General features: G+C 45.2%; 1 pseudogene; it reads left to right on the top strand.

Annotated features, from left to right (window-relative positions):
• The first annotated feature begins 10,251 nt into the window (after positions 1-10,251).
• Positions 10,252-12,315, top strand: part of LOC141938228 (atrial natriuretic peptide receptor 1-like) — a 46,033-nt pseudogene continuing 43,969 nt past the window's right edge.

The following is a 12,315-nucleotide window of genomic DNA, read 5'->3' as shown; positions in this document are numbered from 1 at the left end:
CCCTCACGGGGCCGCCGGGGGGCTTGTACCGGGGCCTCTCCATTCCCTCTCTCGCCTGCCCCGCAGCACTGGGTGTTGTCGGCGAGGGTAGAGGGCGGCTCAGTCGTGGGGCTGTGTTTGCTGCTCTGCAAGTATTGATCTGAGTGGTTGCTCCACACACTGTTTTAATAGGACATCACTGCCCCGGGCTGCTGTGTGTTCAGCTGGGGCTGTTAATAAGTGGGAAGATCTGTTTTTTCTGATGTTGGCTTTGCTGCACGCAACTCACCCTTCCGTTTTCTCCTCTTGAGCCTGGGGGGGTGGGACCTGGCTTTGGAGGAGAATGAAATCTGTCGGAGCGAGCTACAAAATGTGTCTCAGACAATATTTCTCTTTGTTTGTTTATGTGCCTTCAAAAGCATACTGGGTCTGGCTGAGCCGGAATTGGTTTTCCCCTGTAGCAGCCCCCATGGTGCTGTGTTTTATGTTGGGAGCTGGCAGGGTGTTGATAGCACACTGGTGTTGTGGCTACTGCTGAGTAGTGCTTACACAGCACCAAGGCTCTTTCCAACATTTTCCCCCCGCAGTGGGACGGGGTGGGCAAGATCTTGGGAGGGGACACAACCAGGACAGCTGACCCGAACTGACCAAAGGGATATTCCAGACCATATGACGTCTGCTCAGTATAAAGCTGGGAGAAAGGAGGAAGGGGGTGGGGTCACCCTTGGTCCTCCGCGGCAACCACTACGCGTATGGGAGCCCTGCTTCCTGAGAAGGCCTGACATCGCCTGTTAATGGGAAGCAGAGAATAAATCTGTTTTCTTTTTCTTGTTTCCACGCGCAGACCTTTGCTTTGCTTATATTAAAACTGCTTTTGTTTTACCCACAAGGGTTGGGGTTCTTTTTTCCTATTTTATTTTCTTTCCCCTCTTTGCCATGTTGAGAAAAAAGGGGGAGGGGGGGGGAAGTGATAGAGCGACCTGGTGGGTACCTGGCATTTAGCCAAGGTCAAACCACCACAGTTTTTTGGCGCCCAGTGTGGGGCCAGAGAACGGCAGTTTTATACTAATCGTGCTATAGCTATAGCAGTTATTAAGCAACAAGCTCTTGTGGTGGTCACAGGTTTGTTGATTGCGCTGCTTATCTTTATTTTGCTGAGCTCAGGAACATGCTGGAAGAAATTGGGAACATCATGGGTGGTTTTATTTTGCAGGCTCCCGAGGTACTTATTCACCCTTTGGTTAGCTCTTTGATACTGTTCATTAATGCTGTTCGCCTATTGTGGGCTGTGTGGAGCTCGGTAGGTTTTTGGTGTAAGAGAAGGCAAATTTTGGGTGAGCCAATACCAAAATGTGCCCTGAGGCGGCCTGTCCCTGGGTGGCAGGGGGAGTGGAAGGATTTGGAGAGATTTCTAGGACTGTTATCACCTCCCGTAGCCTGGGATCTTACCCCTGAACAGGCAAACAAACCCGCAAAATTGACACAACACCTGATAGAAGGGTGCTTTGCCTATCCCAGGGAAAATCAGCAACTCCTAGCGCTGTACTGGGGCCTGGTCTATGCTTATCGAGCTGCAGTTCAGTGCTCTCAAAGGACTGTGGTTGAGATGGGAAGTCAAACAACAAGAACAGCAGAGATTGCCCCAGTAGTAAAAAAGAAACAGTGGACAAGGAGAACAACAGTTCCATACCCTCGATTAATAAGGGAGGAGAAAGAAGAGGAAGAAGCGGGTCCTTCAGCAAAGGGGTCAGAAGAGGGAATAACAGAACTCAAACAGGAGGCGGAAACTACCCGGTCCCTGACACCATCAGAACACCGAAATCTGTGGAAAGACTATAGCCGCCAGCCAGGTGAGCGGATTGCTGCCTGGCTGCTTCGATGCTGGGATAATGGGGCTGATGCTCAACAGCTGGAAGGTAAGGAAGCCCAACAGCTGGGTTCCCTTGCTAGAAATCGAGGAATTGAAAGGGGAATTGGAAAAGAAACAGCAATTTGCAGTCTGTGGAGACTGCTCCTTTCAAGTGTTAAAGCAAGATATCCTTTCAAGGAAGATCTTATGGACAACTCCCCTGGGAAGTGGACTACTGCAGATGAAGGTGTCCAGTACCTGAGAGAATTAGCTGTGCTGGAAGTCATCTATGGTGATCCAGGTAGTGATGAAGCCCCTAAAAATCCAGAGGATGTCCTGTGCACACGGGCCATGTGGAGGAAGGTGATTAAAGGTGCGCCATCCTCATATTCTGCCGGCTTGGTTGTGATGTACTATCCAGAAATGGATGTGGGAGAAGGACGAAGATGTACAACAACTGTGGAGGCAGTCTCTTCCTGGCTTCAGAACTTTGAAGAGAGTCTTGGTACCTCCTCATCTCTACAGGCGAGCACCCTAGATGTCAGGAGCACCCCAAGAAACCAATTCTCTTCCACCCCCCAGTCAGAGGGAAAGGGAAACCTAGGCGCATGACATGTGGCAAACTTTGGTTCTTCCTGGGTGACCAGGGGTAGGACATGAGGAAGTGGGATGGTCAACCCACCTTCAAGTTGAAAGCTCGTGTACATGAATTGCGAGGAAAGACCCCTGCCAAGAAGAAGACATCCAAGAAGGTTGTTAATGTAGCTGGTGTGAAATCACAAGAAAGTAATCAGCGATCTCCCAGATACAGGAAGACTGAGATCACCTTCCTTGGCCCTGATGAAGGAATCTCCAGCCTGGCACAGCAAGGGTCAGACAGTGAATACTCTGACCAAGAACAGGAATAGAGTGCCCCTGCCTCCAGCCAGGAGGAGGAAAGGGATGATCGGGTGTATTGGACAGTGTGGATTCGATGGCCTGGCACATCAAATCCACAGAAGTACCAGGCTTTAATTGACACCGGGGCACAGTGTACATTAATGCCATCAAGTTATAGAGGGGCAGAACTTACCTGGATCTCAGGAGTGACAGGCGGATGTCAAGAACTGTCAGTACTGGAGGCTGAGGTTAGCTTGACTGGGGACAAGTGGGAAAAACATCCCATTGTAACTGGCCCAGAAGCCCATTGTATCTTGGGCATTGAGTACCTCAAGAGGGGGTATTTCAAAGACCCAAAAGGATACCGATGGGCTTTTGGTGTGGCCAGTGTGAACACAGAGAAGGTCAAACAGTTGTCTAATCTGCCTGGCCTCTCAGAAGATCCTTTTGTTGTAGGACTGTTGCGAGTTGAAGAATAACAGGTGCCAATTGCTATGAGGACTGTGCACTGACGGCAGTATCGCACAAACCAAGACTCTCTGGCTCCCATCCAAGAACTGATCCATCAACTGGAGAGCCAAGGCGTCATCAGTGAGACACATTCGCCTTTTAATAGCCCAATATGGCCAGTGTGAAACTCTGACGGAGGGTGGAGGTTAACAGTAGACTATCGTGGCCTGAACAAAGTGACGCCACCACTGAGTGCTGCTGTACCAGATATGTTAGAGCTCCAATATGAACTGGAGTCAAAGGCAGCCAAGTGGTACGCCACAATCGACATTGCCAATGCATTCTTTTCAATTCCTTTGGCAGAAGAGTGCAGGTCACAGTTTGCTTTCACGTGGAGGGGTGTCCAATATACCTGGAATAGACTGCCCCAGGGGTGGAATCACAGCCCCACTATTTGTCATGGACTAATTCAAACTGCACTGGAAAAGGGTGATGCCCCTGAACATCTACAGTACATCGATGACATCATTGTGTGGGGCAACAAGGCAGAAGAAGTGTTCAAGAAAGGACAAAGAGTAATTGAGATTCTCTGAGAGCTGGGTTTGCCATAAAGAAAAGCAAGGTCAAGGGACCAGCACAAGAGATTCAGTTCTTGGGAATAAAATGGCAAGATGGATGCCGTCATGTGCCTATGGATGTTGTCAACAAGATAGCAACTATGTCTCCACCGACCAACAAGAAGGAAACACAAGCTTTCTTAGGACTTATGGGATTTTGGAGGATGCATATTCCAGGTTACAGTCAGCTGGTGAGCCCTCTCTATCAAGTAACCCGAAAGAAGAACAATTTTGAGTGGGGTCTTGAGCAACAACAAGCCTTTGAGCACATCAAACAGGAGATAGCTTGGACGGTAGCTCTGGGGCCTGTTCGGACAGGACCAGCTGTGCAAAATGTACTTTACACAGCAGCCGGGGAGCATGGCCTCACATGGAGCCTCTGGCAGAAGATACCAGGTGAAACTCGGGGTCTACCATTAGGATTTTGGAGCCGGGGATATCAAGGATCAGAAGCCAGCTACACTCCAACTGAAAAGGAGATACTGGCAGCATATGAGGGGATTCGAGCCGCTTCAGAAGTTGTTGGTACAGAAGCACAGCTCCTCTTGGCACTGCGATTGCCTGTATTACATTGGATGTTCAAAGGAAACATCCCTTCTACACACCATGCAACCAGTGCTACCTGGAGTACATGGGTAGCGTTAATCACACAACGAGCTCAACTGGGAAAACCCAACCATCCAGGGATCCTGGAAGAGATCATGGACTGGCCAGAAGGTAGAGATTTTGGAGCACTGCCTGAGGAGGTGGCTCGTGCCCAAGAGGCACCGCCATATAACGAGTTACCAGAAAATGAAAGGCATTATGCTCTGTTTACTGATGGATCCTGTCGTGTGGTAGGAAACCATTGAAAGTAGAAAGCTGCTGTGTGGAGTCCCACAAGACAAGTCATTGAGGCCACTGAAGGAGAGGGCGAGTCAAATCAGTTTGCAGAAGTAAAAGCGATCCAACTAGCCCTAAAGATTGCTGAATGAGAAAAGTGGCCAGTACTGTATCTCTACACTGACTTCTGGATGGTGGCTAACACCCTGTGAGGGTGGCTACAGGAGTGGAAGAAGACCAATTGGCAGCGTAGAGGTAAACCCATCTGGGCTGCTGCATTGTGGCAGGACATCGCTGCCCGAGTGGAAAACGTGGCTCTAAAGGTACGTCATGTAGATGCCCACGTGCCCAAAAGCCGTGCCACCGAAGAACATCAAAACAATGAGCAAGTAGACAAGACTGCCAAAATTGAAGTAGCTCGGCTGGACCTGGACTGGGATGCAAGGGTGAGCTATTTGTAGCTCGATGGGCCCATGAAACATCCGGGCATCTCGGGAGAGATGCAACGTACAGATGGACTCGTGATCGAGGGGTGGACCTGACCATGGAGGCCATCTCACAGGTCACTCATGAATGTGAAACATGTGCTGCAATCAAGCGAGCCACACGAGTAAAGTCTCCCTGGAACAGAGGGCGATGGCTGAGTTTTTGATATGGTGAGGCCTGGCAAATTGACTATATTGGACCATTGCCACGAACACGCCAAGGCAAGCGTTACATACTCACCATGGTGGAAGCAACTACTGATTGGCTTGAAACATACCCTGTAAATCATGCCACTGCCCGAAATACCATCTTAGGTCTTGAAAGGCAAATTTTATTGTGACATGGTACTCCTGAAAGAATTGAATCAGACAATGGGACCCATTTTTGAAATAATCTTATAAACTCCTGGGCAAAGAAACATGGCATTGAGTGGGTGTATCACATCCCTTATTACCCACAAGCGTCTGGAAAGATTGAAAGATACAATGGACTGTTGAAGACTATGTTGAGAGCATTGGACAGTGCGGGATGGAAGCACTGGGATATAAATTTAGCAGAAGCCACATGGCTAATTAACACCAGAGGGTCTGTTAACTGTCCTGGTCCTGCCCAAACAAAACCCCTTCATACTGTGGGAGGAGATAAGGTCCCTGTAGTACACACAGGGAAATGGCTGGGGAAGGCAGTGTGGATTGCTCCTCCCTTGGGAAAGGCAAGCCCACTTGTGGGATTGTTTTTGCTCAGGGACCTGGATGTACTTGGTGGGTAATGCGGGAGAATGGGGCTACTCAGTGTGTGCCTCAAGGAGATTTAACCTTGGGGGGAAATAATCTGTGAGCTGAGTTGTATGTTGCAGGAAGTGATGGAGGAAGTAGGAACGACGAAGAGTGAACCAGATACGTGCGATGATGACCCAAACCTAGCCGGTGCTGGAGTCCAACAGTCAAACATACTGCTCCTGTCCTGAACATCCATCTTGACAGATGGGAGCCAAGTCACTGAACATCTGGAGGAGTGAAGAAAGCTTACGGAATGAATAAATGATTGTTGTGGGACCTGGGCATGACGTAAATGGTATGGAATAAGGGGTGGAGACTGTACTGGGTCTGGCTGAGCCGGAATTGGTTTTCCCCTGTAGCAGCCCCCATGGTGCTGTGTTTTATGTTGGGAGCTGGCAGGGTGTTGATAGCACACTGGTGTTGTGGCTACTGCTGAGTAGTGCTTACACAGCACCAAGGCTCTTTCCAACATTTTCCCCCGCAGTGGGACAGGGTGGGCAAGATCTTGTGAGGGGACACAACCAGGACAGCTGACCCGAACTGACCAAAGGGATATTCCATACCATATGACGTCTGCTCAGTATAAAGCTGGGAGAAAGGAGGAAGGGGGTGGGGTCACCCTTGGTCCTCCGAGGCAACCACTACGCGTATGGGAGCCCTGCTTCCTGAGAAGGCCTGACATCGCCTGTTAATGGGAAGTAGAGAATAAATCTGTTTTCTTTTTTTGCTTCTGTGTGTGTACCTTTGCTTTGCTTTGCTTATATTAAAACTGCTTTTGGTTTACCCACAAGGGTTGGGGTTTTTTTTCCTATCTTATTTTCTTTCCCCTCTTTGCCCTGTTGAAAAAGAAAAGGGGAAGTGGGGGGAAGTGATAGAGCAACTAGGTGGGTACCTGGCATTTAGCCAAGGTCAAACCACCACAATTTGCAAAATAAAAAGTGAATAAGCGTCATGATCCCTGGGAAGCAGCACCTTCTCCAAGAGTTGGGAGAAGAGCAATTTCTTTCCTGGTTTTGCCTGTTTTTTGTAGGGAAATGGCATAGCTAGTTTCCATACCCTTTCTGCAGGTAGCCTGGTTATCCCCTGTTGTCTGACAGTGGTAGGAGATTTGTCCTACTTCATGTTTGGAGGGCTAAGGATTTTGTGTATTGTTCTTCCAAATGAATTACTTGCATCTGTAAACTTTCCTATCAAGTATGGAGCTGCTTATCCAGCTTCCATGAGATATAAAGAAGGCACTAATAAGGTGGGTTTTTTTCTTCCCAATGAAGTACAGAGGACAAAACACATACAAGTTAAAAGTCATCTCCTATTAATGGGATAAGCACCTGGGGCATGAGGATAGGGCACGGCTAGTCTTTTTTCTTACTAGGGAAAGAGCCATACTGTGAATGAATGCAACAATTGGTAGTGGTCAAGCATTAACAAAAAGCTATCATTGTTAAGAAACTAAAGTGCCTGTATACATTTTATAAAAATCTCTAAAACCACAGCCAGTCTGAAGCAGATATTTTGAAGTAGGAATGTGCCTGGAAATCAGGCTAAATCAGTGATAATTACTATAGAATCCCAAGATACTGGTAACATCTGTGTTTGAAATTAACTATGCATAGAGTTCCATCCTGAGAATTACCTAGTTACTATGAAAACAATTTCTTGTTTGTTCATAAAGAGTAAGTCCTTTATAATAATCCATACTTGCAATTAGAAACAGTTTAGCAAAAGATGCTGTACAGAGGTATCTCTACGAGTTTTCAGCAAAGCATTTACATTTTCCTTTCTGGGTAGAATTTTGCTTTATTTACTCCTGAACTTTTGTTTTATTTCACTGCAGCATTACACCTGAGGTGTCCTTGTCAGTGAGCAGCAAGGACAGAGTGCTCCACAAGGGAGGGTGATCAAGGGTGCAGCAAGATAGGCAGAGTAGTGTCACCCCAAACAGAGCCCAGGCCTACAGTGCCTGAAGAGGGCAAGCATGGCAGGCCTGGAGATAATAAACAGATCAGCGGAAAGTGGAGATTGATAGACAAGTCCATGGTGATGAAATAAGTTCGAGGTCAAGCCACGAAGTCAAATCCATGTGTCAGGGTCAGGATTCAGATCAACAGGGTGCCTGGCCAGGTATGGGCATAGGTGCAGTGTAGCTCTGGCAGAAAACAAGTGGGAGACCCCAGCCTTAAAGCAGCTCCTAGAAAAAGGTGGAGAGCCCTGCAAGGGCTTCTCAGGCAGCTCTCCCTCACATAGTTTCAAGGCTGGAAAGCTGCACTATTGGTGCTGGCACTGAGACCAGGCAGTATAGCTTCCAAGGACAGAGTGTTATGCTCAGGGCTGTGATAGCCTGTGTCTGGATTGTGAGTGTTCACTTTAATTACTCACTGTACACATACTTACACAAAAAAATAGAGATTTTTCCAAGAAGTGGCAATAAACCATGGGGACATTCAGTGGGCATCAGGCCTCTGGCTGCTATTTATGCCTTTGAGAATCTCCTGCTTTTAAAGTTTAAAAACCAAGGAATTATTATATAGGAATTAAATTAAAAGGGAAGTTAGGGATCTGAGGGCAAGTGTAAGATAAGAAGACACAGCTCAACTCCTAGCAAATATTTGTCAGAGCAGAGCAATGAAATACTTCATGGCAGAATCATAGTGACACCCCATGCCTCTTTTTAACAAAAATTCACTAGAAACCATTAAGGAGAGCACTCTGGAGTGTGCTCTCTGAAGGGAGAGAGATCAGAAGACAAGAAAAAGCTAATTAGTCAATAGCTCTAGGCAATATAAAAGTAAAATATGGAAAAGAAAAATCCTCATTATAAATACTGACTTACCATGACTACATTTCTCCTTGCAGTGTGTTCTCAAATTCTCCATTCTGGGATTAGCATATCACTGGAAAAAGCTAAGACATGTGCCAAGGATTGCAGTCAAAGTGAGGTTGAGCCCTAAATCAGATGAGTTGTATGTGGCTACAAAAGGATACCTTATTTTATCCCAACAGGTAAGTCACATCAGGCATTTGGGTTTCAAATTAAAAATAGTTTTCTGTCTCTTTGTCAGCATTTGAGCCACCATTCCTTGTGTCAAAGCTACAGTGCAAATGGTAGATCGATCTCTGGGTGCTAAACATGACAGGAGAAGTTGCTGGCTCCGCAGTGTTTTTTGACAGGAGGAAGGCATGTCTGACTTCAGAGAAAGTAGTGTACCCAAAGAACCAGAGAATCATGAATGGCAGAGAAATCTTTTCAGGTTCAGTAGAATCTGAAAATCCTCAGCTTCTCCCACTAGACTAGTTCTGACAATTAGTCAGTCACAAAACAGTCTAAAAAATGGCATTATGCCAGACTGGACATTTATCAAGTTCGCTCCACTTGAGGCACAGATTTTAAAAGCTCATTGAGACAAAGTCCCCATCGGCAGAAAACCTGGGATGTTTAACAAAGACTGTTTTTTACTTCTTTCTCGAAATGTGACATTTATTTTAATTCCAGTATGAGAGTGCTCTTTTGATTATGATCCTGGGCTGCTTTGGGGGTCACTTGTTTCCATCCAAAGATGCAAGGAGAAAGTGTTCATTCCTACTGTTGAAATATCTGTTCTGCTTAGACTTATGCATTTTCTTTAATCACTCTTTATTTCTGTATTATATTGCCGAAACTAGGATAATCCTTTTTCCAGATGAAGAAATGTGAGAACACATTTGTGTAAGGCATCTTGATACGTAGTAACTGGCAGAAACCAGAATGGTGAAGACTTAAAAGCACGTAAAAAGTATACAGAACATGCTAACTGTACTCTGTGTAGCTGGGATAAGTACTGAGCTGAAATTATAGTGAGATAGAAGCAGTGGGACCATAGAGAAAACTTTCTAACAAGGAAGGGTAACGAAGCCTTGAACTACACTACAAAGGAGGGGATAGATGCTCCACTTGTGAAGGTCACTGAAAACAGGTTAGGCAAACATCTCTCTGGCCTGACATATGCAGAAATGATCATGACTTGAGAAAGGGAAATAGTTTGTTTCATTTTGAGGCTGGTCCAAAGAGATGATCCAAGAGGCTAAATGATCAGTTACAAAAGGCCAACAGACCCCCTGTCTCAGTGACCTCTCAGTGTCTCAGGAATTCCTGATCGCATGAGACCCTAGAAATGTAGAAGCAATTGTGGCTTATGAGGGTGTCTTGGCGGGGGAGAAAGTGTGTGTGCAATGTCAAAAATGTGCAGTGCTAGTGTGCATAAAAACATGGGCAGAAAATAATTCAAGAATTCTGAAAACAGAAATTAATCACGCAGTGAGAAGTGAGGAGGAGAGGAAAAACCCATTAAGGCAAAATGTAGATTTGAATTGAATGCCACTACAACCAGTGGAGTGACCAGTGGATCGTAGGAACATGATGCAGGTAAGAAAAGAAATGTCCCTCAGCTGTCATCTGTCACTGACACCCAGATCATCCACAGTAGATCTTAAGAGCAGCCAAGTTTGCTGCTCTTAAGCACTGCAGACATCTATAACATTTCTGCCTGTGTGGGAGGACTGAAAGGAGGCATTTGAGAACATCAGTGATGTTCTGCTCAGTGTCTTCCCAAACAGAAAACTCAAATTATTCTGTGCTGAACTGGGACCAACTCTTCTTAAGCCTCTCAGGCAGTCATCCCATCAAGTCGAAATTCATTGTCACATTCTCAGACTTGTGGAATGCCATTTGAACGACTATAGCATCGACATGCTGCATTACAGTAATAGAAAGCCAGTGATTTATTCAAGCAAATCCCTTGATGCAGAAATCTCTTTTAAGTTATGTACTTAGGCTAGGATTTTCTAAAGGTTAACCTGGATCACTTCGAAAGTGAAGTTCCTGTTGGCTTCTCTGAGAACTGTGAGTTCAATTTTTCTTATCCTGTCTCCTTAGAGGTTTTCAGTCATATGTTGTATCAAATTATTAAGACCAACAGTATTGTTAGCTAGAGAGATAAACACTGTTACCTGTTAGTTTTCTAGCTGTGAGCATTCTTGCAGAATTCCAGATGTCATCATTCTTTCCACCTTCTCTTTAGAAGAAGAAAAATTACAGATTGCTTTACATGATGAAAATCCTGGAATGTTGCTTTCCTTCCACAACAGCTCATTTACTGGTCAATCCTCCAAACAGAGAATAGTGCATATTCTTAAAGAAAAATATTTCTTCTTCAAGTCTGTGACATATCCCAGACAACAGTCTTCATAAAACCTGCAGGGAATATACATGATACTTTTTGTTTCAAGTTTTGATATATTTTGTAACATATTTGAAATGAATTAAATATTTAAGCTTCTTTAGTTAGTGCTGCAGATCAAACCCAAAGTGCAGCAACAGAACAAGCCTTCCCGTGATGCCCCATGAACTAGAGTGAACCTGAGGAATGCATCTATAAAAGCATAAATTTGTTCAGCATTCCCAGTAACTTGAGAGTCCAGCGAAGACTACCTGCCACCTTACCAATGAATACCATTTGCATTTTTGTGGTTTCTGTGAGTTTGTGAGGTATGTATAACATTGTAGGTGGTAGTCAGAAGAAGCAGTTTTCTTAGCTTTAGTTTTCAATATCCCAAATTACCTTTTTGCAAAACTCTTTCTTTGATTTGTCGTGCTTTCATACTGCCTCCCAGCTCTGTTCCTCTGTGTAAACTATGTAATTTTTGCTCCTCCTACTGCAGTTGAGTTAAACTGTCATCAAAGATTAATCATCTAACATTAACCTTTCAGATCTTTGGTAACAAATATGTCATTACTTCTTTTTTATTTTATGATCACCATTCTTTTAGCCCAAGGGTTCTTTCTTTGGAATTCTCTCAAACTTCCAATATCTGGGAGAGTGTGTGAGAGAAATGGAGAGATACTACAAAGTTAAGAGATGCTCTGTGTGCAAGGCTCAGAAGCTTGCTTACAGCTCTCCAGAATTTCACCAGACCCACACCTGTTGCCTGTTCAGCACTCCCAGCACTTAGGGCACTTAGTACTTCTGAAGCTACTGATCTACTACAACACTTAGGACAATGTTTAGTCTTTTAATTAAATTACCAGGAATTCTGGAGAAAATCAGATGTTGTTTTTTAATCTTGTTAATCCAGGCTCAGCTGAGGTCTGAGTCTTACTGAATACACGAACACACGTGTGTGTTAGTTGACCAAGTGTTTGCACCCAGAACAGATGAGAAAAGAGAAGGGGTGGGAGGAAAAACCACCAACCCAGTTAGAACTAATGCATCACAACAACAACAACAACAACAATAATAATAATGTGCAGTTGTAACCAGATCAGACTTTTGATCCAACTGTCCAGTTCATCTCATAAGCAGCAGAACCAGCACCACAGGGAGAACACACAAGAAACCCACGCTGGAATGCCTTTTTTGATGTATATACTTGTTTGTGTCCACGTGGAATTACAAGACAAGATTAACACCCTTTGTCTTTG

The sequence above is a fragment of the Strix uralensis genome, chromosome Z (genome assembly GCF_047716275.1).
Source record: "Strix uralensis isolate ZFMK-TIS-50842 chromosome Z, bStrUra1, whole genome shotgun sequence".
Lineage (NCBI taxonomy): Eukaryota > Metazoa > Chordata > Aves > Strigiformes > Strigidae > Strix > Strix uralensis.
This window is presented reverse-complemented; position numbering and strand designations above follow the sequence as displayed.